Source organism: Canis lupus, chromosome 14 (genome assembly GCF_048164855.1).
Source record: "Canis lupus baileyi chromosome 14, mCanLup2.hap1, whole genome shotgun sequence".
In the NCBI taxonomy this organism is placed as follows: Eukaryota; Metazoa; Chordata; class Mammalia; order Carnivora; family Canidae; genus Canis; species Canis lupus.
In genome coordinates this window covers 52,138,414-52,165,339 of record NC_132851.1, presented here as the reverse complement: position 1 = coordinate 52,165,339, position 26,926 = coordinate 52,138,414, and positions in this window count along the sequence as shown.

The window sequence follows — 26,926 nt, the reverse complement described above, 5'->3', positions numbered from 1 at the left end:
TTTACCACAGTTTAGGAAAAATAACTGAAAAAATACTCCAAATCCCAAACAGCAGCACTTATTAGAATAGGTCATTAAAAATCTATACATGTACCTATAAATATATTTGTAAACAAAGATTAGCTCTGACCAAAATGATAGGTATGAGAATTAAATTAGGGATCCCTGGGTGGCGCAGCGGTTTGGCGCCTGCCTTTGGCCCAGGGCGCGATCCTGGAGACCCGGGATCGAATCCCACATCGGGCTCCCTGCATGGAGCCTGCTTCTCCCTCTGCCTGTGTCTCTGCCTCTCTGTCTCTCTCTGTGACTGTCATGAATAAATAAATAAAAATCTTAAAAAAAAAAAAAGAGAATTAAATTAGTGCTTCTCAAACTGTAAAGTGCTTATGAATCACCTGAGTGTTTCATTAAATGCACATTCAGTTGTAGTAGGTCAGGGATGGGGTCCAAATATTTGCCTTTCAAACAAGCTTGCAGGTGAAGAAACTTACATATTGAAAATCGTAATTGATAGTTATGTGGTTGTCTTCTTTTGTTTCTGTCTAAAAGGTTTAAAAATATTAATGGAAATTTCAATAGTAAAGTTTTGTTCTACTAATTTTTCATCAGTGATCTATAGTTATGGTGAAAAGAGTTTACTGCTGCATCAAATTCACATGTATTTATAAGAACACATTTTATTGGGCATACATTATTGTGTGTTAGTGGTATGACTGTATTCATGTTGTGCGGTGTATTGTATGGAGGACATAAAATGGTAAGGAAATGCATCTCTGATATCAAGAACGTTACAATCTAATACAATAAAAAATAAGGTTACAATCTACTTGGAAAATAAATACACTGATAAATAATTATACAACAACATTCTTCACAAAAAACATAGAAAGATCAAATTGGATTTGCCAGGAGGAGCTAACATTTAAGATGGGTAGTTGACATCACTGCCATCTCATCCACATTCTGGCTGGACTAGGAGTCCAGTGCCTTAGCCAAAAGTCAATTATGAATAGGCCAGGTCCTTGGAACAAACGTTGAAGAAGCTCAACATGATACATTCATTTAAAAGGGGTATTCCATGTTGAATTTCGACAGAATCTTCACTTTTGGGGCTTTGAATACAAAGCCTTGAATTAAGGGACAGAAGCAGAAACATCAGGGAAAAAGAACAGCAGAGAAGAGCTGAGTCACAGTCATAGCAGAGATATTCATGCAGGTGACAATGTACTGTCTCTTCTAAGGTAATTATGAGATGGTGTAATTGAGAAAGCAGTGATTGTCAGAATTGGCTGCACATTAGAACCACTCAGGGAGCTTTTGAAAATCTCAATGCCCAGGCTGGAACTCGAGTCCAGAATGTCTGCAGATATGAGGTTTCAGTGTTTGTTTAAAAAGCTCTTTGGGTGATTTCCAAAGTATAGCCAAGGATGAAAGTCACTTCCTATAATATACTATCAATCGCTAGATCAGCTGCTGAATCCTATAAAACAGAAAACATTGCTCTGGTTCTCCTTGACTTTGGGTTATTAAGTTATGACCTGGTTGCCTAAGTCACCTTACACCGTTGGTTCTAAAGCTTTAACTCTCATTAGAACCACCTGGAGGACCTGTTATAATACAGATTGTTATGCCCCTTCCCAGAGTTTTTTGTTTAATAATAGATCAGGGGTAGGGTCTGAAAATTTGCATTTCTGGCAAGTTCCCAAGAGATGTTAATGCTGGTGACCTACGGGCCACACTTTAAGAACCACTGCCTTATATTACAGAAGAACTAGGAGATTGGGAGAGTAAAAAAAGATAGAGAGAGGGAAGGAAAAGAAACTACTTCTAGGCTTAGGAATAATCTGAATACATTTGTGAAAGATGGTGGTATGTCCATAGAATTTAAGAAGTTCACTGTGACTATAGTAGAGGACACTGGTAGAGTAGGCTGTGAAAGCCAAACCAAGAATATGAATTTCATCCTATAATGGCAGGTAATTACTCTAACCAAAGGTGGGAATAAGAAAGATAATTTTGGCCTTAGTATGTTAGTGATTAATGTAAGGATGAAATCGATCCTTATTTTTCCAAAGAAACCTAAAACACACATTTATTGAGATATTTTTTCACAGGGAACATTTTGGAAACAAGGTGAAAGATACATGTATAATATTCTGAAATGTAACATTTTAAAAATGAGATTGTAAAATAATAAATCAACACAAAATTTTAGATTTTTGAACACAGTATGAAAATTACTTTTCAAGATAATTGAAATTTCAGCCTCCAAATATTACAAAATTATTTCTTAATGGTATTTCAAAACTAGAATTTCTGTTCTTTAATTTTTTTTAAGACCTTATTTATTTGAGAGAGACAGAGTACAAGCCTGGGGTTGGGGAGCCAAGATAAAGGGATAAGCAGACTCCTCACTGAGCATGGAGCCCAAAGAGAGGCTTGATCCCAGGAGCCTGGGATCATGACCTGAACTCATACCACATGCTTAACCAACTGAGCCACCCAGGCACCCCTCTGTTTTTGAGAATATGTATATATATCTCCATATACCTATTTACATTTGTATACTATTAATTTCTGCTTTGCTCTGAAAAAAAGATTTCAAATATATTCTGTTATTGATTAACGTGAGGGATAGATTTTCATTTAAAAAACAGCTTTGTGAAGTTTCCAAGACAAGGAAAAATAAAGGAGTTCATGAACACTAACCAGCTCTACAAGAAATACTAAGGGGCCCTTTGAACAGGAAAGAGAGACCAAAAGCAACAAAGACTAAAAAGGAACAGAGAGTAACAGTGACTTTACAGGTAATACAATGGCACTAAATTCATACCTATCAATAATTACTCTGAATGTAAATGCACTCAATGCTCCAATCAAAAAGACATAGGGTATCAGAATGAGAAAAAAAACAAGACTCACTAATAGGCTGCTTACAAGAGATTAATTTTAGACCTAAAATACCTCCAGATTGAAGGTGAGAGGATAGAGAGGGACCTGGGTGGCTCAGTGGGTTAAGTACCTGACTCTTGATTTCAGCTCAGGTCATGATCTCAGAGTTGTGAGATCAAGCCCTGAGTTGGGCTCCATGCTCAGCACGTAGTCTGCTTGATATTTTCTCTTTCCCTCTATCTCAATTCTTCACCTTCATCTCTCTCCCTCCAAAAAAAAAAAGGAAAAAAAGAAAAGAAAAGAAAAAAGAAAGTTAGACTATAGAGAACCATCTATCTTGCTAATGGACGTTGAAAGAAAGCTAGAGTAGCCATACTTATATCAGACAAACTAGATTTTAAACTAAAGACTGTAGTAAGAGATGAAGAAGGAGACTATATCATAATAAAAGGGTCTATTCAACAAGACCTAACAACTGTAAATATTTATGCCCCTAAGTTGGGAACAGCCAAGTATATAAACCAATTAATAACACATTTTTTTAATTAATAACAAAATTAAAGAAACTCATTGATAATAATGCAATAATAGTGGGGGGTTTAACATCTCACTGACAGCAATGGACAGAACATCTAAGCAGAAGATCAACAGGGACACAAGGTCTTTTAATGACACACTAGGCCAGATGGACTGGACAATATATTCAGAGCATTTCAACCAAAGCAGAAGAATACATATTCTTTTCAAATGCACATACAATGTTCACCAGAATAAATCACACATGTATAAATCAGGCCTCAGTCAGAACCAAAAGGTTGAGATTATACCATGCATATTTCCAAACCACAATATTATGAAACTTGAAGTCATCCACAAGAAAACCATTGGAAAGACCACAAATACATGAAGGTTAACGAATCTTCTACTATGGAATGAATGGGTTAACCAGAAAATCAAAGAAAAAATTTTAAAAAATATATGGAAGCAAATGAAAATGGAAACACGACAGTCCAAAACCTTTGGAACACAGCAAAAGTGGTCCAAAAAGATAAGTATAGAGCAACAGGCCATCCTCAAGAAACAAGAAAAGTCTCAGATATACCTCCTAACCTTACATGTAATTGAGCTGGGAAAAGAACAGCAAATAAAGCCCCAAACCAGCAGAAGAAGGAAATAATTAGGATTACAGCAGAAATAAATGATACACAAATCAAAAAGACAGTAGAACAGATCAACAAAACTAGGAACTGATTCTTTGAAAAAATTAACAAAACTGATAAACCCCTAGCCAGACTTATCAAAAGAGGAAGGACCCAAATAAATAAAATCATGAGTGAAAAAGGAGAGCTCACAACTAATATCTCAGAAATACAATTATTTTTTGATACAAACAATTATAAGAGAATATTTTGAGCAATTATATGCCAACAAATTGGGTAATGTGGAAGAAATGGATAGGTTCCTAGAAACATAAACTACCAAAACTGAAATAGGAAGAAATAGAAAATGTAAACAGACCCATAAGCAGCAAAGAAATTGAATCTGTAATCAAAAATCTCCCAACAAACAAGAACCCAGGGCCAGATGGCTTCCCAGGGGAACACTACAAAACATTTAAAGAAGAAGTAATACCTATTCTGTTGAAGCTCTTCCAAAAAGCAGAAATGGAAGGAACACTCCCAAATTCATTCTATGAGGCCACCATTACCTTGATTCCAAAACCAGACAAAGAACCAACTAAAGAGGAGAATTACAGACCAATATCCTTGATGAACATGGATGCAAAAATTCTCAACAAGATACTAGCTAATCAGGTCAAGTAAAAGGATTATTCACCATGATCAAGTGGAACTTATTCCTGGGCTGCAGGGGTGGCTCAAAATCCACAAATCAATCAGTGTGATACACCCCATTAATAAAAAAAAAAAAAAGGATAAGAACCATATAATCCTTTCAATAGATGCAGAAAACACATTTGACAAAACACAGCATCATTTCTTGATAAAAACCCTGAAGAAAGTAGGGTTACAAGGAACATAACATCATAATGACCATATATGAAAAACCATAATATCATCCTTAATGCAGAAACACTGAGAGCGTTTCCCCCAAGGTCAGGAATACAACAAGGATGTCCACTCTCACTTCTGTTGTTTTACATAGTACTGGAAGTCCTAGCTTCAGTAATCAGACTACAAAAAAGGGAAAAAAGCATCCAGAGCAGCAAGGAAGAAGTCAGTCTTTCTCTCTTCACAGCCAACATTATATATTATGTAGAGAACCTGAAAGATACCACCAAAAAGTTGCTGGAACTGATACAGGAATTCAACAAATGTACAATATATAAAAAATCAATGTACAGAAATCTGTTGCATTTCTATACACCAATAATGAAGCAGCATAAAGAGAAATCAAGGCAAACCCTTTTGCATTGTTGGTGGAAATGCAAACTGGTACAGAACAGACACTCTGGAAAACAGATTGTCTCAAAAAGTTACAGATTCCTCAAAAAGTTAGAAATAGTACTACCCTACAATCCAGCAATTGCACTACCAGGTATTTATGCAAAGGATACAAAAATGCTGATTTGAGTGGGCATATGCACCCCAATGTTTATAGCATCACTATCAATAACAGTCAAATTATGGAAAGAACCCAAATGTCCATTGACTGATGAGTGGATAAAGAATAGGTGGTATGTATATAAATATACACACACACACACACACACATACACACAATGGAATATTACTGAGCCATCAAAAAGAATGAAATCTTGCCATTTGCAATGACATAGATGGAACTACAGTATACAATGCTAAGCGAAATAGGTCAGTCAGACAAATATATGATTTCACTCTATGTGGAATTTAAGAAACAAAATAGATGAACTAAGGGGAAGGGAAGGAAAAATAAAATAAGACAAAAACAGAGAGGGAGGTAAACTATAAGAGAACAAACTGCGGGTTGCTGTAGGGAGGTGAGTGGGGGATAGGCTAAATAGGTGATGGGCATTAGGAGGGCACGTGCTGGGATGAGCTCTGGGTGTTCTATGTAAGTGATGAATCACTAAATTTTACTTCTGAAACTAATACTACACTATATGTTGCCTAACTTGAACTTAAATTAAAAAAAAAAAAACCTTTGTGGAGAATTTTTATTGTTAAGCAGCATTATTTTCATTTCTGCTAGTAGATTGATACAGAAGTGAATTCATCTTTCTTCATCTTCAGGAGGTACATTTAATTTATTTTATTGTTTTAGCTTGTATAAAAAAAAGTAGTAATCACTCAGCTTCAACCTCAGTTTTACCTGCTTTCATTCTATTGTTTAATACATCAGTTTTATCAACTCTGACTCCTTCGGTAATAGTTTATTTAAAAGCCTAATACTAGAAGTGGAAATGTTTTCTTCCCATTTATATTCAATCTTGAAAGTTTGCACATTCATTTATGTTTGAGTTTATTCCTTAAGGCCTTAGATACAATAAAAATAGAAACTATAGATTACTCTTGATTTATTTTTGCCATTATTTTGAAAATGATCTTTGATGAATCAGAAAAATATCAATTGCAAATATCACAATTTTCTCCCATTTTAGTACTTTTTTTTTAAATCATTTGCATGTCCATATATTTGATCTTGAAGAATGGTCTTAAGGGTTTTCCTTGAAAATCTTTTCTTAAACTAGAGTGCTGTATATAAATGTGCCAAGGGTTTAGAAGTCTCCATACATTTACATCTGATCAGCTCCCTTGGTATCAGCAAAAAGATTCAAGGGTCCTTTTCCTTTGGAAAAATCCCTTTGGTTGGCCCCTTTATCTTCTTGTTAACTTGTTCTTGGAAGTGATTACTCCAATAATGGTATCCTTAGATCACATGATATGCTTTGCTCAAAAATATATTTTAAAAACGGGAACCATGATCAAAGACAATTTAGAATTACAGTGGAAAAAATGTATACCCAGCTTGGGGAAAACATTATTCACCACTAACAATGCAGCTTTGTTAAGAAGGCAGAAGTGGAGAATGTCAACCTTTACGAGAAATTCAGTCCAAAGAAGGGGGTGCCTGGACTAGCTATGCAGACTGGAGATGTCTGGGAGAAGGTGACTCTAAAACCATTTTAAATGACTTCAAAACTGTTTTGGATTCCATTAAGAACTTAGAATTCTACACTACACTAGAATTTTCTATTAATTAAAATATGAACTATAGTCAAATATAAATATATTTGTGTACAAGAAGTTCTGTTTTTGATCCATGACTAAAAAGAGAGTATCAGAAAAAAAAGTTTAGGAATTTGTAGTCACATGTATTATTCTTTTCTAATTGCATGAGATTTAGGGGGAAGAGTTTAAGGATCTTACAACCAATTCTTTACCAAAATAATACTAACTAGAAGATTTATTTTAATTTAGACATTGTAAGGTTTAGCATAGTAATACACAACATCAGACAAGTAGGAAAGGAATATAACATATTATTTGAAAAAGAAAAAAGCATGTAGTTTTTTAAAAGGCTTAGGATAAATTTTAAATTTCCATATAAGAAGTAAATAAGAATGTAAGACTTTTTAATATATTAAATATACATGATTTAATATTATTTGAAAATAAATAGTAAAAGGTAGAAATAAACTAACTGGAATTAACATATATAGCATATTTGTACAATATTGTTATATAAATATAATCTAAAATATATAATATATAGTGTATAATATGTAATATTATAACATAACTATTAATTGATTCTTTATAAAGCTAACTGTATATCAGTAAGTATTTCTTAATGGGAGATCAATAAATGATTCTGGTTTTATTTGATGTCTAAACTATTTTTCTTGACTCACTAATTCATTTCAACTCAGGTTGCCCACATATTGGTAGGACAGGGAAGCAGGGTAGTTGAGGGTAACAGCGAAAAGTGAAGTGTTAGAACATTATATTTCAACTGGGATATGAAGAAAGTTAATATAGAGGCAACTGATAGAACAAGAGTAGAGTTAGGAACCAATGGGCTGGTTTTGTAAGGTCAAAGTTCTATTCTCTTAAAAATTGTTGATTGAGAAGGTGGAAAAGATAGGAGTCTAGTAGAGAAAATGTAAGATATTTATGAGTCACCTCTATCATCACCCTGAAGCCTGGCTGATGAACACAATACATTCATGATTTCTTTCTATTAATACAATAAAAAATAATTTACCCATTCAGCCTTTCAGACCTTTACAAAATTGTAAAATTATGTGCTATTATTTTTTTAAAGATTTTATTTATTTATTCATGAAAGACACAGAGAGAGAGAGAGAGAGAGGCAGAGACCCAGGCAGAGGGAGAAGCAGGCTCTATGCAGGGAGCCCGACGTGGGACTCGATCCCGGGTCTCCAGTATCACAACCTGGGCTGAAGGTGGCGCTAAACCGCTGAGCCACCCAGGCTGCCCTGTGCTATTATTCTAATATGCAAACTCATATATATATATATATATATATATATATATATATATATATATATATTTTTTTTTTTTTTTTTTCCAGAGGAAGAGAGAGAAGATGTGCACAGGAAGTGGGGAGGAGCAGAGGGAGAGGAAGAGAGAGAATTTTAAACAGGTCCACCCCGAGCCCTGAGCCAGATGCAGACCTGGATCTCACCCCTTGAGATCATGACCTGAGCCAATACTAAGGGTCTGGTGCTTAACTAACTGAGTCACCCAGGCACCTACTCCTAAAACCTATTCTTTTTATATAAATTGGGATTAACCTAGCCACATTGACATTTCACATATACTTTATTCCCTTTTATGACATTTGGTTGTTATGGAAAAGAAGAAAATATACTATACAAACATACAACAAAGAAGGAAGTTACAAATCATAATTAAGAAGCTATTTTAATATTTCAATGCCCACTTAAGTCTATAAATATCAAGAAGCATATTTATATATCTCTCCTTGGTTGTATGTCTTTTATTGTAAAAGAAACTTAAAAACCTTGAGGATTTGTGTCTTAAATTAAGTGTTTTATTCAAACGTTATTCATTGTGGTCCCATTTTGTACAACTGCTAATATCCATTAACTACAGAAAAATTAGTAGTCTGTACTTGAGTTTTTACTCTATATACAAAAAGTGTATAACTTAGCTAATGATTCTTGTTCAGGTTAGCTAATAAAGGTGTGCTTTTCTCACCCTTTCCTCCTCAAAGGCTAATCATCAGGTCATTTACTTCTCTATTCAGTAAGAACCATTAAGAATTCAGTAAACAAATATTAGGATGTGAATAAACTTAACAACTCAAAAATCTATTAATTTTTTATTACTAATAAATAGTAGGGTCAATATATAGATTATCAATACCCTTTATCTATTGTCTATTATCTCTGATGACATAAACCGACTGAACCAATATCTGTGGTAGAATTGTCTTCAGTGAGTACAATTCAACATTCTTCAAATAGTCTAAAATATACCCCTAGATTTAAGTTAAATATGTTGAAAACCGATACATGGACTTTGGATTAATTATAGATTATTGAATCACACTTGAATGTGATCCCATTAGAATATATTGGAAACTAATTTTTGAAACATTCTGGAAATATGTTGATAAATATATTGTTCAGTTTGTTATACATGGTACGTACTTATATATGAAAATCCTCAAATTCAAAAAAATAAATAAATAAAAATAAAAATAAATAAATAAAAAAGAAAAAAAAAAGAAAATCCTCAAATCCTATCTGTTTTTAGGATTGGTTATAGTTGAACACTTCCTAAGACTGAACTGCTCTTAAACTTATGGACAAGGAATTATGCGAATTACCAGATTTCCCTCTTTGCATTAGCTGGAGGAACCTAATTTGTCACCAATAGCTATCAAGAGCATAGATACTTATGAAATACTTTTTATTTTTTTATTTTTATTTTTTTATTTTTATTTTTTTTTGAAATACTTTTTAATAAGCACATTCAGTTCAGCTTATTTGCTTTTAACTTTTTTTGTCACAATGGCCTCTCATTTACATTAACTTGTTTTTTAAGTATCTGTTCAGAAGCTACTTGATGTCTCCTTTTTCTTTAAAAGGAGATATTTAATTAAACAATAATAATTAAACAATTAATAAAGCAATTATAGAAGTGCTGGTATGAATACAGTTAATGAATCGATTTTATATATATGTACACACATATATGACTGCTGTCATTCTTTATTGTTTCTTTTATTAATGTTTTCTATTCTTTAACCAAATTTAAATCAGATAAGCTAGTTATTCCACGTGAGTGACTTATGCAAATTTGTTTACATTGTCCAATTGTTTCTATTTTTAAGAAACATGGAATTTCCCTTTAGCAGCAACTGTTTCATTTTTGTAGTAATTGTCTCTGTTCAAGACAATTAGGAGTGATGGGGACTTTATTAGTTAATTAGCAAGGCCTGAGGAACACTGCTCCACCAGCTTAATTAAATTCATTTTAAAACACACAATGTAAACCATAGCTGGTTGTTAATGATCAACACATCTTGTCTATTTGGTTCTATTTTTCCCTCTAAATCTTTTCTTTTAAACCTGTGAACTTCCAGCTGTTTCTTCAAAACAAAGTGAAACAGCTGCTGAGAGGTATTAACTCAAACATCCAAAAGACATTCAATACCTTCAGATTTTCTATTTCCTATACTGCTATTATGACATTTACCTTTAAAGGTAACTCATTTTTTAAAATCTCATCATCTTTCCAAGTAAAAATTTTTCATTAAAATAATGAGGTATTCAGGAAATACGGTAATCCTTTGTTTATCTCTTTCTTTGAAAAAAAAATAAAATAATTAATTATATTGATTATAGAACCTTTTTCTATTTCTTCCTAATGACTTGAACAATTGAATATAAAATTGTCCTATCTTTTGGCTATTGTTTAAATTTAACTTAGACTTTGTCTAAGTGTGATCATTTTTTGTTGCTTTCTTTTTATTTTAGTTCTCTTTCTCCTATAATTAACATCTCTCGTGTATCTACCCTGACATCTTCGTTTGTCCTTATTTATGTAGATCTACGTATAACTTTTTTGAGCTGAAAAGAGAATAATGAATGAAATAGGGTAGTCATGCTCATATATAAAGCTATGATGAACTTGAAAGACGCTGAAAGAGGAGACAGAAGCGGGAAAAATAGAGAATGGACAGATAATTCCATCTATGGGCTGGGAATCCTTTTTAGGTATTGGGTTATTTCAATTAACAGCCAGACAGTTACTAACAAATCACTCTGGTTATTCTGTGTGTAGTGGTTTTGGAGAGGAGAGTCAGAGACACCTAGCTGCCCATCAATAGCTATTGTATATTTTTCCTCCACAAATATAACCCTAAACACATGTTGTTGCAATATTAATGTGTGTAACTGAAAACTACATTCTTCAGCCTGCCATGCAGATGGGGTGGTTATGTGATTAAGTACTGGCCAGTAAACCATAAGGAGAAGGTTTAAAAATGACTTCCAATAATATTCCTTCAAAAAGGAGAAGCTAGGGGATCCCTAGGTGGCTCAGTGGTTTAGCGCCGCCTTTGGCCAGGGCATGATCCTGGAGCCCTGGGATCCAGTCCCCCATCGGGCTCCCTGTATGGAGCTTGCTTCTCACTGTGCCTGTGTCTTTGCCTCTCTGTCTCTCTGTGCGTCTCTCATGAATAAATAAATTAAAACCTTTAAAGGAAAATAAAAGGGAGAAGCTATAATACGTCTCCTCCCTTCTCTTTGCCTCAAAGAGATGTGATAGCTAGAAATTCAGCAGTGCTTTTGTGACCAAATATATCTGTTCACTGCTGCTGCATCCCATCCTCTAAAACAATGGCTTATATGGGGATCAAGAATATTTGCCAAATGAGGGGCTCCTGGGTGGTACAATCGGTTAAGTGTCTGCCTTCAGCTCAGGTCATGATCTCAGGGTCCTGGGATGGAGCCCAGCTTCGGGCACCCTGCTCAGCGGGGAGTCTGCTTCTTCCTCTGACTCTCCCCCACCCCACTCATGCTCTCTCTCTCTCTCTCTCTCTCTCCTGCTCTAAAATACATAAATAACTAAATAAAATCATTAAAAAAATATTTTCCAAATGAATGGATGAATTAATCAATTAATTGACAAATGAAGTAGAAAGGTATTTCTTCCTCAATAGCTGCCTCATCTTTACCCCTTACTGAGATCTCTTGTTAGTTTTGAAGATCAGCATTTTTAAGGCCGACTTAGGAATGGTTGGCTATATTTATTTGCTACATGCCCTTTAGCAAATCATTTACTTTTCATAAACTTTGGTTTTATCATATGCAAACTGTGATAATAGTATCTATCATGCGTGGCTGTTGTAAAAACCTGAGATAGGTTATTATATCCTTGCTTTGTTGCCTTGCATATTATAGTTTCTGAGTAACTCATCCACAAATGTCTTGTAATTTATATTTCTCCAATAAATTCACTAATGAATATGATGTGAAGTAACTACAATTTTATTGAATTTTTACTGATTGATGCTTTATGCTTAGGTACACATAATTTCCTAATTAGATACTCTTTCCATTTAAGCTACTTCTTATTTCATCGTTACCATGCACTCATTTCAGAATGTCATTATGTAACTTTAAAAATATAAAATTTAAACAAAAATAGCATCTTAGAAAATGTTCATTGTTTTCTTATATTGCTTTCTATTGACAAGATATAAATTATAGCTAGATTATTAACGTGTAGTTTCATATTAAGGATGGGACACTCAGGGAGATTTTTCTAAAGTAGAGGAGATAACCATGATCTAAGGTAAAATATGGATTCTAGTAGAGTGAGAAAGAAGCACAAGAGAAATTCAAGGGAGAGGGATTTCTTTGACTGGGAACATCAGAAAAGTCTTCAGAAAAGAGGCCCCACATTAGCCAGGATCTAGCAGATGGAATACGATGGAAGAAGGGGCATACTAACAAAACAGCGTGTCAGAACACATGTCCAGGTAGCAATCAATAAATTGGTTTGACTAGAAGAAAGAGTGAAAGAATAAGGAAATGTAAAAGAAGTAGCAGAAGATAAAGCATGAATGGTATCAACCTCATAAGCTTAGTTGGATAAAAATAGTTAATCATTTCTCAAAAGAAAGATGTACATACAACTATGCTCATATACTTCACGAAATAGAAAGGTGAGTTTCTGGAAATGGGAGAGGTGACTGAATCAGAGCTATTAAAAGGCATTTGATGTTGATGCAATCCTAGAGTCTTTCACTGGCATTCGTTTATCCTTTCCTTCAATCACCTGAACTCATGACAGGTGCCAACAACGTTTTCTATAACTGGTCAAAGGGTCCAGGATACAGAGATGGTTCAGATGCCTTTCATAGTGTTTCTAGAAATCTCGACTGTCCTTACCTGGACAGGAAATGTGTCTCCAACCTATGCCATTTGATCTACTTCTTTTGGATCTTTATCATAGTTCAACCCTATTACTTAAACATTTTGTGGCAGAGATGATGGATCAAAACAATTTACCAGGCCACATCAGATTCAAGGCAGACATTACAGAACACACACAACAGGAGGGTACATGGTCCGAGGGAGTGTTAGTCCAGCCAACCTACCCACCCCCCCAATAAAAACAGAAACAAAAACCCTGATTTCAGGATATATATTTTTTTCTCTAGAAATGAATTTTTCTTCTTTCCAAAACATTTCTTTCTGTTTCATAAACCGAAATCTTGTCTTATCCAAGAAAGTTTGGATTTTATTGTTACATTTAATTCTATTCTAAAGGCAAGGAAAAGAGAAAGGAGAAAAAAAAAAGGAAAAAGAAAAAGAAAAAGAAAGAAAGGCATTAAATAAGCCAGTGGCCCCACATCTCCTCCAAGTCTCTTTTGATAGTGTGTCTGACAACTAGAATAATGCATGTGGAAATACTCTTCCCTACACTCAGTCTGCTTCTTTGTCAACTTCAATAGCAAGGTTCACTGAATGGTCTGTCTCATTGTCTATAAGCAACTCCAGAGCCCCTTAAAACTCACCAGTCAGGCTGGGAGAATCAGTAGACATTTGGCCTTTTATCACAGGATGGATCCATAGCCTGACATGCCAATTATATTGGGTAGAATAGGAAAATGCGGTAACTTGAACAAATCTCATCTGTTAATGACACTTCAGCCTTCAGCTGTTCTACAGTTTCTGAAATGTCAAAGGCTGAGAAATCTTTTTTGAGTATCTCATTCACTGGTGGAGTCAGGTAGCCTCAAATATGATGCAAATTGCTTCTGGGGCATGGCATTGGAGCAGTTTACCTCCTGCTTTTTTCATACACTTTACGGGACTTGTTAATCAAACCACTGGGCCCTGTACACTAAGAGGTAGTCACAGCTCTTCAGAAAAATATTTGAAAAGTCAAAACTAGAAAAAATTATGGATTAAAAATGTAGGGGAGACTTTAATCTGCCTTAGATGCTACAGCAACATCGAAGGGCAATCTTCATCGTGCTGAGTCAATTGAAAGGATTCAAAGTCTGAGAATATTCAGTTTATTTATAACTAAATGCAATTTGGAATGCTTTATAGATCAATGGATATTGCAGAGTAACAGACCCCTAATTAAAAATGTTTTGCTGGTGTAATGAGCAGATATTTTTTTTCATGAAACACACACACAAGAATAATTTGAAATATCTTCTTTGCTTCTCCCCACCCCCCACTTTTACTATGGGTGCTATAAATGTCAAATCTCTTTTATGCCAGTATGCTGCCCTCCTACCAGGATTATATATATATATATAAAGATTTTATTTATTTATTCATGAGAGACACAGAGAGAGAGGCAGAGATACAGGCAGAGGGAGAAGCAGGCTCCATGCAGGGAGCCCGATGTGGGACCTGATCCCGGGACCCCAGGATCACGCCCTGGGCTGAAGGCAGATGTTTGACTGCTGAGCCACCCAGGCATCCCTGAAAAGGCTTATTTTTCAGTGATGAAGTGTAGATTTCTGAGTTCTTAACAGTATTCATATCAAATACTGTTGAGTCTTTAGCTAAGTCAACCTACTCTGCTTTCTAATCTCAGTCAGTAACTGAATTTGCTTGTCAGTGGCTTTTTGATGTTTGTTTGGTGGTATACTTTCACCAGAAATATACAGAGGAGTATTTATTTCTAAGGAATGTAGTAACACCTTCCTGAAACTATCGGACCTTTTTTGGTTGTTATATTTTTGGTGGTTGATGGAAAAGATATTCTAAATGGCAGTATGTGTAGCCATTAGCTACAGAAATGTTGGAGTCATGCAAACATGGGTTCAAACCCTGTTTATAACATATTACTTGTATATTTGGGTATTTGGGTGAACTACTTATCTGAGTCTCAGCTTCATTATCTGCAAAAGGGCAACATCTTTATTGTAGAATCATAATGAAAATATAAAAAGATAGTAACACTAGGGGTGCCTGGTTGGCTCAGTCGGTTAAGCATCTGCCTTTGGCTCAGGTCATGATCCCAGGATCCTGGGATTGAGTCCCATATCAGGCTCCCTGCTCCCTTTCCTCCCTACTCATGCGCACTCTCTCTCTCTCAAATAAATAAATAAATAAATAAATAAATAAATAAATAAATCTTTTAAAAGACGGTAACATTAATGTTTTTCACACCATGTCATAAACATACATAGTAGGCACGTGCAACAAATAAATTACTGCTATTCTTCATTTCTGTTTGTAAAGCTGTAAAAAAAAAATATATCAGGAAGCTCACAATCAAACTATAATACTGTAGCCTTCTCAATCACTGTAAATCATCCCCTGCCAATCTTTGTTTGCCATAATGTATGACTAAGGATTTCCTAGGTTGGGTCACATACATGAAGCCCCCAAACCATGCTAGTGTCAGAAAAGGTCAGACTTGAATCTAATAGAGCCAAGGTAGAAGAAGGAGAAGCCAATGATACTGAGCTCCTAAAATTGTGGTGGATGAGGAGCAAGACAAAACAGAATGGTACCATGACAAAACCCTGCCTCCCTCTACACTAGCCACATTTCCTTTTAAATATGTCTTCTATTTTGTGAATTGGGCAAATTGACTTTGAAAGAAGAAATATGAAAAGCCATCAAATGACGACTGCCTAAAATGGCAAAAAGAGCCTATTCTCTTTTACTTTCAACTCATTCCAGCCAAATGAAGGTTACATACAGGATGTCTCTAACCAGTTTTGGAAACCCATGCCTGTAATATAGTGAAGGGAGATTTTGGTCTGCTGTACTACCAGCTTCTCCGGCTAATATTAAAGCCACGGGAAAAAAAAAAAAAAAGCCACGGATTCTTCCCTGTAGGCTTTAAAGCATCCTCCCTTTTCCAATCTCTTTTTTTTTTTTTTCCGAGTATCTCTTTGATCTTTGCTTTGGCCAGGAATGTTTGGTTCTGTTCTGGTTTTGTTCTTTCTTCCCACTATGCAGCTCCTAGGAAACTAGTAGGTTTATCTTTTTAAATTATTTTTTTAAAGATAGATAGATGATAGATAGATAGATAGATAGATAGATAGATAGATAGATAGATAGATAGATTGATTTGAGAGTGCAAGGGGAAGGTGAGGGGCAGAGGGAGAGGGAGAGAGAGAGAATCTCCAGCAGAACACAGAGCCTGACTCAGGGCTCGATTTCACAACCCTGAGATTATGACCTGAGCCAAAATCAAGAGTCAGATAGTAAAGTGACTGATCTACCCTGGCACCCTACCTGTTTTTATTTTTAAACACTAATAGAACTATATCTTTTTTGTGATAACAGGAAGCAAGCAATGCTATCTCTATGTTACCAATGAAGAAGTTGAAACCCAGAAATGTTAAATGATTTCAGCAGAGGCAGCAGAGGGAAGCATCAGGGTTTAAAACAAAGCTTGAAGCTTTGACAGTGCTGTCCTTTAAAGAAAGGTGAGCATCTGTTTTTAAATTTACTTCTTTTTATCTTTTACTAATAAAATTGAGCATGTAAAGGGCATGTAGCCCATTACAGTTTATAACAGTGTCATCAAATACACAGTTGATACCAACCTTCAGAGCAACCCTTTGAGGAAGACTTACTTTCTCCCATTTTACCTGTGAAACACTGATTTTAGACATTTGGCCAAGGTCACATTACTATAGTCGTGTATAAATATCAATCTAAAGAGTCTGACTCCAAAAACCAAAACCATGTGCTCTTTCCATATGGTAAGTCACATGATCAAGGTCAATGCTTAATGTCCATGGGACATTTCAGGGATGTTAGGAAAGAATCTGTCTCCTAAAATATCTCTTCACTAATGTCTTACTGTGGAACATAAATACTGCACATTACTAATTTCCTTGCATAAAAGCACAGAAGAATCTGTGATGTAAAAATGCCATCAAAGGTGATAACATATCAAAATAGCTTCATATAATCTTCAGTCATTATCAACCAAGTTTAACTGAATTAATTAAATCAGCAAGTATTTAAGTTTTGAAGATGATCAATATGAAAAACAAATGTTTGTAGGAAAATAAGTTGCAAGTCAGGCCTGCTTAGGTCTATCCCCTTGAGGAAAGCTGGTATAGAGTGGATAATCATCAAGGTCCTGCATAGTGAGATGGTGGTGTCAAGTAGAGAGAATGATGTCTATACCAGAATGATACTGAGGTTATCTTGGGTGTCACTCCTGGTTCCATGATTTGAGTCCGATTCTGATTAAGGCAGAGATACTAAGATACTTATAAAAATTCCCTTCCTATTTAAATTAATTATAGCAAACACTGCTGGATACTTAATGAACACTTATTCCTTCCTTTTCCATTTTAGGAAATCACTGTGGGTTTTCTGGAGTAGTAATGTGCCAGCTTAAAAATCAAATAGCCTATAGGCCCCATGCTGTCTTTATAGCCATCAATAGCCCATGAGATTCAACAGAAATCTCTTGGAGACTTCTGGGAATGTTTTGCCTTTCAAAGATATGTACTTTCCTTCCATCTTATTCATTCCTACTTCTTCCTGCCCAAAAATTAGATGGAAATCTGTAAATTGGTTAGTTTTATTGAGATTATGAGGGAAAAAGGAGAAACAAACTACAGGGGAGAGACAGTGTTAAAAAAAAAAGACAGAAGGAGCCTGAAATATGGATATTTTAAAGCTCCCATGTCATCGCTATAGACTTATTTGCAGACTTACTTATCTAAGACACATAAGCTTTTATTTGGTTAAACAACAACAGTCAAATTTTTCATCATTGTAGGTGATGCACTATCCAGAAAGATTCTTCTTTTTTTTTTTTTCAGTTAGGAAATCTTTACAATCCACACACACAGGTTGAAAATAGGAGTGTATATAATTTATTGACATAAATCTCTTTTCTGTTACTATTTGACCTAGGACAAGTGATTTTAATTTTCAGGATCCTAGCAACCAAAAGTGACGTAGGTAAGTCATATTTAAGATGATTGTTTTTTCTTCTAAAGTCTAGAATTTCAAAAAAATCTCCAAATGGAATGAAAAATAAGTATTTCTTCCCCTGTAATTTCTTTGTAAATTGAATCAGTTATAGCTGAGAAAAGAGAATGAAATGTTTCAGAGAGATTACCGAGGATTTGATTTGTGTAACTGAGTGAATTTGGGACAGGATTTCATATCCTCTACAACTGGAAGCTAAGTGGAACATATATCTAATTACAGATAACAAAATACAGAAATATTATTTTTAAATGAGCTTATGATAAAAAATTAGGACAGAGCTCTGGAGGGTAGTAAGAATTCTAAAGGTATTATTGCACACATGAAAGAGGCAGGATGTCAGAAGCTGCTCTTTTATGTGAAACTATATATTGGTCACATTGTAGTTAGACTGTGCTCATACCTACTTCAAACATTCATCTTTATTGGGAGACTAACTTTTTGAAGATGTACTATATGCTGACACTGTGAGAAATACAACGGAGTGAGAGAGAAATAACACCAGTTCGGGTAGCTTTCAGCCCACCAAAACCAGATAAATCAGTGTCACAAATAATCATGAAAAATAGCATGGAATGGGATAAAGGGCATAAAAGCAGGATGACCGGGGCAGCAGTGGTGGCCCAGTGGTTTGGTGCCGCCTTTGGCCTGGGGCGTGATCCTGGAGACCCGGTATCGAGTCCCGGATAAGGCTCCCTGCATGGAGCCTGCTTTTCCCTCTGCCTGTGTCTCTGCCACTCTCTCTCTCTCTCTCTCTCTCTGTCTCTCATGAATAAATAAATAAAATCTTAAAAAAAAAAAAAAAAGGCAGGATGACCGTACATTTGGTGTATGCAGGGAAATCCTGGATTAATTCTGCACTGCTACTCTGGTTTAATTACTGGCATTGGCCCCTTCCACACTCAAAAGTGCCCCACAATGATTATATGGGTTTGAAATTGAAATGTTACTTCATATATTCATCAATCCAAATCACTGATTTCTATACCATTCCTTTTACAATAATGTAAGACGAAAACTAGAAGTCTTACCGCTCTGCTCTTTATTTCACCAACGTGGTTCCTTTTCATCTAACCTGATCATTAGCAACACAAAAAGAATCTAAACAAAATCTGAAGCAGTATTTTCAAGAATGGTGATAAAAATGGTCCACTATAGCACCTTTAGAGAATATACTGAATAAGACCAAGTTAAAAAAAAAAAAAAAAGATCAAATCCAAAGAACAAAATGAACCTGTGGGGGCATACATGAGAGTTATTAATAGATTAGAGATTAAAAGCATCCTTTTTGCCTAAAGAAAGCTGCTTTTAATGTGTTCTCTGATTGTAAAAGATAAAACTTTACTCCCATTATAAGTGCTATTTACCAAATGAATTTATGACAGCCTATTTTACATTATTAGTGATAGTATTAGGATATAAGTCAGCTCCTCTTCTGGCAGGAGCTGACTCCCAGAAGGCACTCACAGGTAATAATGAAAAAATAGCCATGTTAAAGTTACGTATGTTGGCCCTGGAAGAGCACACAGTGAAAGGCAACTAACTGATTCCTGGTCAGAGGCTGCATCAGACACGTGCTTAAGGCTCATTCTTCTACACAGGAAACTCTTGTTAGGGCCACTAGTGGATTTTATCATTGGTTTTAGTGTTCCCCTTTTCTGATTCCACTAAAGAAAAAATTAAAATGCTTTTCATATTTTTGACACCCACTAGAAAAATTCTCTTCTCTAATAATAATGGGAAGTATTGTAATTAGAACCAGAGAGATTTTATTCCTTTCCGGTGATTTGACTTAGCATAAATCCCTAATAGTAAAACCATTTATCTATGGTTTGTTGAGACATAATTAGACTTTTTAAAAAAAGCAGTTTTGGTTATTAATACAGCACTCTAGATTGAGCAGGATTAATCCAGTCCACTATTCTATACTTTAAAATGAATTGGGAGGGGCAAGAAAACAGAAATTTTCTAAATCTTCACCTGTCACCTGAAGTCAACTAAAAATATTTATAAATAATTTATTAATGCTGGAAAAAAATTTTCCAGGTTTAGACAAAACATATTAGAAGACTATGAAAAAAGTGTAATTTGAGGGAGGGGCCAATGCAAAATACATCGAGAATAGAAATTTGATTGAAAGCAAATGCTGGTTAAAAACAAACCATAGAATAAAACTTCCTCTCCACCTATTCTTGAGGTTCTTGTCTTTCAATACTTAGGAAGATTAAGTTTGCACAGGTAACATCTAATAGTGGCAGGGAATTTTTACCCTTATCTCTCTGAGACCTCAATTACGAGCTTTATCCTCTTTGCCAACCTAAGTTCTTCCATAATTAGGACCATTTCAGCTTTCACATGGTTAACTGGCAAACTTAATCAACATCCCAATATCATTGTTCCTTGACATATAGACTCCAGCATAATGCAGCTTTATAATTTAAGGAAGGACTCTTAGGACCTCACATCAGGATGTTCTATCATTTGGATGTTCTTCATCTTTGAAATTTCAACCTCCCAATTCCCACTTTCTGGCTCCAGCTTCTGTTCTTTTACATCCCCTGTGGTTATGCTCCAAACGCACCAATTATTCAATGACATTTAATTACCCTTTTCCTTGACTCTTCTCTAGTCTCTTCCTTCAAAAGCCCTTGTCTATGTTTCATCTGCTTTCTTCACACCATCTAGACCCATTGCTTGATGAGTTCAGATAATTCCTAATTCTTACCTAGCAAAATTTGGTTAAAAGAGCATTGAATATAAAATAATACATACACAAGTAAAAATTCTGTTTCTGCCATTTAGAACTTACGGCTTTCTCTAAGTCTAAAAAAAATCTAAAGATTTTTCAACTTTAGATTCATATTCAGTATAAGAGAAATAATGTCTATCTCTGAACACTTTGTTATGACTAAATGAGGTAATGTGAGTAAAGTTAATCAGTAGATTTAAAGGCTAAAGTTCAATCCCCACCCCCTTCTCATTTTCTTTGTCCTTCTACAGAATTCATACTGCTAACTTCCTCCTAAGTCCTAACGGACAAACAGGTCAACTTCTGCAACTATGCTATTGAACTATGATTTGACCCCCTCCCCCCCCAAAAAAAGGCCTTAACTAAACAATTCCAATAAAGCTTTAAATTCCTTTTACTTCTCTCTAAGCTGTTCCCTTTAACATCTATTTTTCTTTTAGATATCCTAGGTCCTTATTATATTTTTATAAGCCCGTTTCAGTCTGCTTTTCTCAATCCTAACAAATTATCTTCCCCATACACCTCTGAGAATCTAAAAGGCTATGAAACGTGAACTCCATCAACTTCCCTCCTACAACATCCATACTCATCTATCTGTATCTACCAACCTACTAGTTTTCCCCATACCTATTCTTTCTTTTCTCATTTATGCCTTAAAAGAAGAGATGCACCACCTCACCTCCAAACAGATAGCCCCATCTATGTTAAAGAACTAATTCCTGTACTGCTCCTTCTGAGACCCTGCTTGATTGATGACACCTACTTTCTCTTGGACTCTGCAGTTTTCTTCTCAAGCAGTTGAACACACTTCTTCTTTTCCATTGAAGTATATATTTTTTGGTCATATGTTCCTCTCGGAGCATAATCCTTGCTCTGTAATTCACTTTATAGTACAAGTTCTTAAAAGAATAAACTAGGGGATCTCTGGGTGGCTCAGCAGTTTAGCGCCTGCCTTCAGCCCAGAGTGTGATCCTGGAGTCCCAGGATCGAGTCCCACATCAGGCTCCCTGCATGGAGCCTGCTTCTCCCTCTGTCTGTGTCTCTGCCTCTCTTTCTCTCCCTGTGTCTCTCATGAATAAATAAATAAAAATATTTAAAAAAAAGACTATACTTATCTTCTGTACTTTCTCACTTACCATTTCCTTCTTAATCCACAGAAATGACTTCTGCCTTTATTAAGAAAGTAATTTTTGATAATATACTTGGGTACTTCTTAATTTCACTATCCAGAGGAACTTTTAATTTATTTTCCTTGCTCTCTCAGAGGTACTTGCCATTGTTGTCTTCTTAAGAATTATTTTCCCTCTTGACCTCAGGATGTAGTTCTTTTCCTAACTCTATTACTAATTTCTTTTCTTCTAGCATTTTACCCTCTTTACAAAGCCTTAAAATATTTCCTAATTTCTATCTTTGATCTTCTCTTACTTTATACATTTGTTTCTCAAGATCATTTTCATGCTAATGACTTCAGTGGCCAAATATAGAATTTGAGAATACTCATATTTGCATTTTTCCCTTTACTGATTCATAAGCTGCCAGATAAATCTGTAACTGGTATTAGACATCTGCAACTAGATATTCCCTCATTAATAAAGAACCTACATTAATCCAGTCATCCAGTATAAAAATTTGCCATAACTCATTTTGAGTAGATAACACATGTTCATGTTAGAGTTTGAACCAAGAAACTAGGGAGAGGTCAGGGGTCCTGTTTCCAAATAGTCAAGAAGAAATAATTGCTGAGCCTGGAACAAAACCAAAAGAAATACCCTAAGTCAAAGCTAAAGAAAAACACACACAACTGGCAACAATATCCAAAAAATCCTGGGTGATTATTATAATGCCAAACTCTTTTTGGATTGATCATGTAGACCTAAAGGCAGATTCAGTGAACACTGGTACTTTATTCCTTGGTTTCTAACATCTTTATGTAAAATCAACCCAATTACTAAATCCATCTACTCCTAAGAGCTAAAGATATCTCAGAACAATTTTCTTTCCTCCATCCCATAGTCACTGACTCAGTTCAGGTCATCATCATTTGTCACATCCACTACTGCAACAGCAGGGCTAAGAGGTCTCTCTTGGTCTCTCTGCTACTAATGTGTGTGAAGTCTAATAAATCTTCCACACTGCCATCAGAGTGATCTCTCCACAACACAAACCTGGTCAAGTCATTATATGCTGTAAAAGTCCTCTGCTGAAAAATCAAAGCCTACATCACTTAACATGCTGAATAAGAATATTCACAAACTCACCCCTGCCCACTTTTCTAGGCTTAGCTGCAATTACTCATGTCAGTTGTGGTCCTGTTCTCTGATCATGAGACCTTTCGCATCTTGCATTCCCTGTGCGTCCTGACTGCTATGTCCTAAAATCTATGTTTTCATCTGGTGAAACAGCAATAATTTTTCAAATTTTAATGGAAATACTATGTCTTTGTCATGGCTACCTGTACTGTGTTGCAAGTGGCATGAATTAATATTTTGTCACAATTAAATATTATATCTCTAAATTTCTGTGATCAACTTGAGGTGAGGGACTACACCTATTTACATTTGCATGCCCCATAGTGTGATGTGTGCCTCACACCAATAAATGCTCAAAGAAATGTTTGCAGTTCATTTGGATGAATGGGTGAATTAAGGAATGACAGATTATTATAAAATTACCATATCTCATATAAATTCTAAACTAGTTTGAGTACATTTTACTCTAGGAAAAATACTTTTAGTGCTTTCAAAAGACTCCAATTAGTCACACAGGATGAAAAGGATTGCCAGCCCCACATACTAGATGACAAGATCAACAATAGCAATGCTTCTTATGGTTACTATTTTTAAAATGTTTAAATGATATTTAAAAATTAAAAAAAAATACTACTCCCAGTTATTGTAGATTCAGAATGTAATGCAGATTCAGGGGATAAATGACCATCTGGCAACTAATCAGTAATTATGAAGAGAGTGAAGCTGATCAATGGTGACCCCTGCTCTCCCTTGCCCCTCTCACCAGGTATTTCTATCTTTTCCTGGCAGTTTCAGCACCACCCCCTTGCTGGGCAGTTCATGTGGGATGTGTTCAGCCTCAGAAGTTACCATCTGGTACAGTTAGGAGTCACCTGGAAAGCTTTCATTCCACTCAGTTGGTTCATTCTATGCCACTATTTCTTGACTGACTCACCTAGGTCTCTATCCCAGTCTGTTTTGTAAGGCCCTGAGACTTCATTTATCTTTTGTAAGCTTTCTTCCACTTTGGCTGAATGAGTGGTCATTCAAATTAAATCACTCTTGCCTGCTCCAATGCCTATAATATTATTTGCCACCTGAAAAATTCTTGAGCTCTGAATCTTCTGTCTTATTACACAATGTTTGCTTAAATCAAGTTTGTGTTTGTCTTACCTCAGATATTCTATGTGTGAACCTGGATCCTCTTCTGAAGTATCAAGATGTGTTTTTAGGCCTCTTTTGCAGTTTATATAAAGCACAGTGGTTCCTAACAAAGGGAGGATGGGCATATTGTCCCTTATGGGACACTGGCCACATCCAGAGACATTTTTTGATGGCCACAATGGGGGACCCTACTGGTATCCAGTGGGGTCAGGGATGCTGTTTAATCTCATAACAGAAACACCTATGTGGCTCAGTGGTTGACTGTCTATGGATCCTGAGGTCCAGGATCAAGTCCCGCATAGGGCTCCTTGCAGGGAGCCTGCTTTTCCCTCTGCCTATGTCTCTGCCTCTCTCTCTCTCTCTCTCTCTCTCTCTTTCTCTGTGTTTGTGTGTGTCTCTCTTGTAAATAAATAAAATCTTTAAAAAAAATTTAAAAATTCTATAACACATCGGAAAACCCCCAGCTCCATCCCACAGTAAAGAATAATCTGCTCCACAAGGTCAATAGTATAGAAATTGAGAGACCCTATATCTAGCATTTCCCCCTTCCTTGCCTACCTACTGATGTTTAAAATGCCAATATGCCAAATGGCTATGTTGATGTCAGTTATAAAATCAGGGCAGAAAGCGTACAAAGTTTGCCAAATTTTGATACTATGAGCTAGTCACTTGGATTCCTTTTTGCCCAGGTTTGCCATCTTGATAAATAACAGCTGACCATCCCTCTTCTACAGAGGACCCTAGAGGTTTAATAAATCTATTTTAATGAGGTGCTTTGCCATCCTCAGGTGAAAAATGTTTCACAAGTGTTACTCCTATCACAAGAAAGAGCAAGGATTGCTTTGCAGATTGGCACATGAAGTTCACTCCTGCAATGCACCTGCATCCCATAGCTCCAAAAAGTACAAAATCTGCTCATAAAAAATAGAAGTGGACTGACAACTTCAGCATTTTCTTTTACCTCTGTCAGTAGAAGTGAAGTCACTGAAGAATCAGCTGTCAGGCGGCTGCATCTCTAAATTATCCAATGCATCAGCCACCACTGCTACTGAATACGTCCCTTGGTCTACAGAATTCCTAATGTATGAAGTAGACAGTGGATGAGAGTAAGAGTACACTGACTATCAAAATGGGGATTAAAATGTCCTTAATGTAACCACCCAAGCTTTCATTCTGGCAAATGTGTTTTATGGATTGGGAGAACAGGAAGGACTGGGAGAGAAGAGATTAAGGATTTTGCTTCCTTAGCATTCAGAAAGAGTATAGTATCACCCATCTGAAAGGACTTAAATTTTGATCTGTCTCTGGGAAGCTCCTATATTTGGTAGGTAATCTAGATGGATTAAGTTTGCTTTCCCTTCCAAATGAAGCTATGACCAAATGAAACTTTAAAAAGCTAAATTTAAGTTTTTAGTCATTTACTTATTTTACTAGAAAGGCATAATAGAAGACTGACATAACTCTTTTTCCCTTTTATATATTATTTAATTTATTATATATATTCTAACCTGATTGCAATTGTGGTGAATTCTGGTTTTGTGGTCTTTTAACTACCTTAATTATCATTTTAGTATATCATTCATTTATTTATTCATTCATTCAGTGTTTCTTTAAAGTAAATATTTACACGGTGCATTCTCCAAGACAGCATTACTTTGAATTGCCATCTCCATAAATTCCACTGTGTCCACAACACTATATTTCATTTGGACTACTTTGATAATGCTCTGACTTATCTCTATTTTCAATTTAAGGAAGAAGTTCAACTGCATATTGAAAAATAATTCAAATAAGAGTGGCTTAGATAAAATTGGAGCTGATTTTTGTCTCATGAAACTAGAGGTGGAATGTAATAGTCTAGGTCCTATGCAATAATAGTCCATGGTCCCTGACCCATTTTGGCTCTCAGATATCCTTGAATCATAGCTTCCATCCTCGACCTCCTTACAATTGCAATTTGGTCCTTGCATCTCCATCCTTTACCTCCATGTTCTGTGGAGGACAAAGCAGCAGAAGAAGGGAAAACTCCGTTGGTTGAGTCAGCTCCAAACAGAGAGCTTTTTCCCAAAGTCCCACCCAGAGACTTCAGCTTCTTTCTTATTGGCTACAGCCGTTACATGACCACTGCAAGCTGCAAGGTGAACTGAGAAACAATTTTTACTGTGTGCATTGTTACCTGAAGAAAAATGGGGGTTATGTTAGTAGGGAAAGAGAGAGAGAAAGAGAACAGATACTGAGCAGGTAATTGGCAGGTTCTTTTATATCTTGCTTTTACTATTGTCCTCCTATAGTCTTTTTACAACATAAATCATATCAAGTCATTTCCTGGTAGAAAGCCATCATACCTAGAATCAAATCGAAGTCCTTTTCCATGGCCTATATGCCAATCTATAGTTTGACCTCATTTCCTACAATTTTCCCCTTATCTCCTGCTATTGCCACACT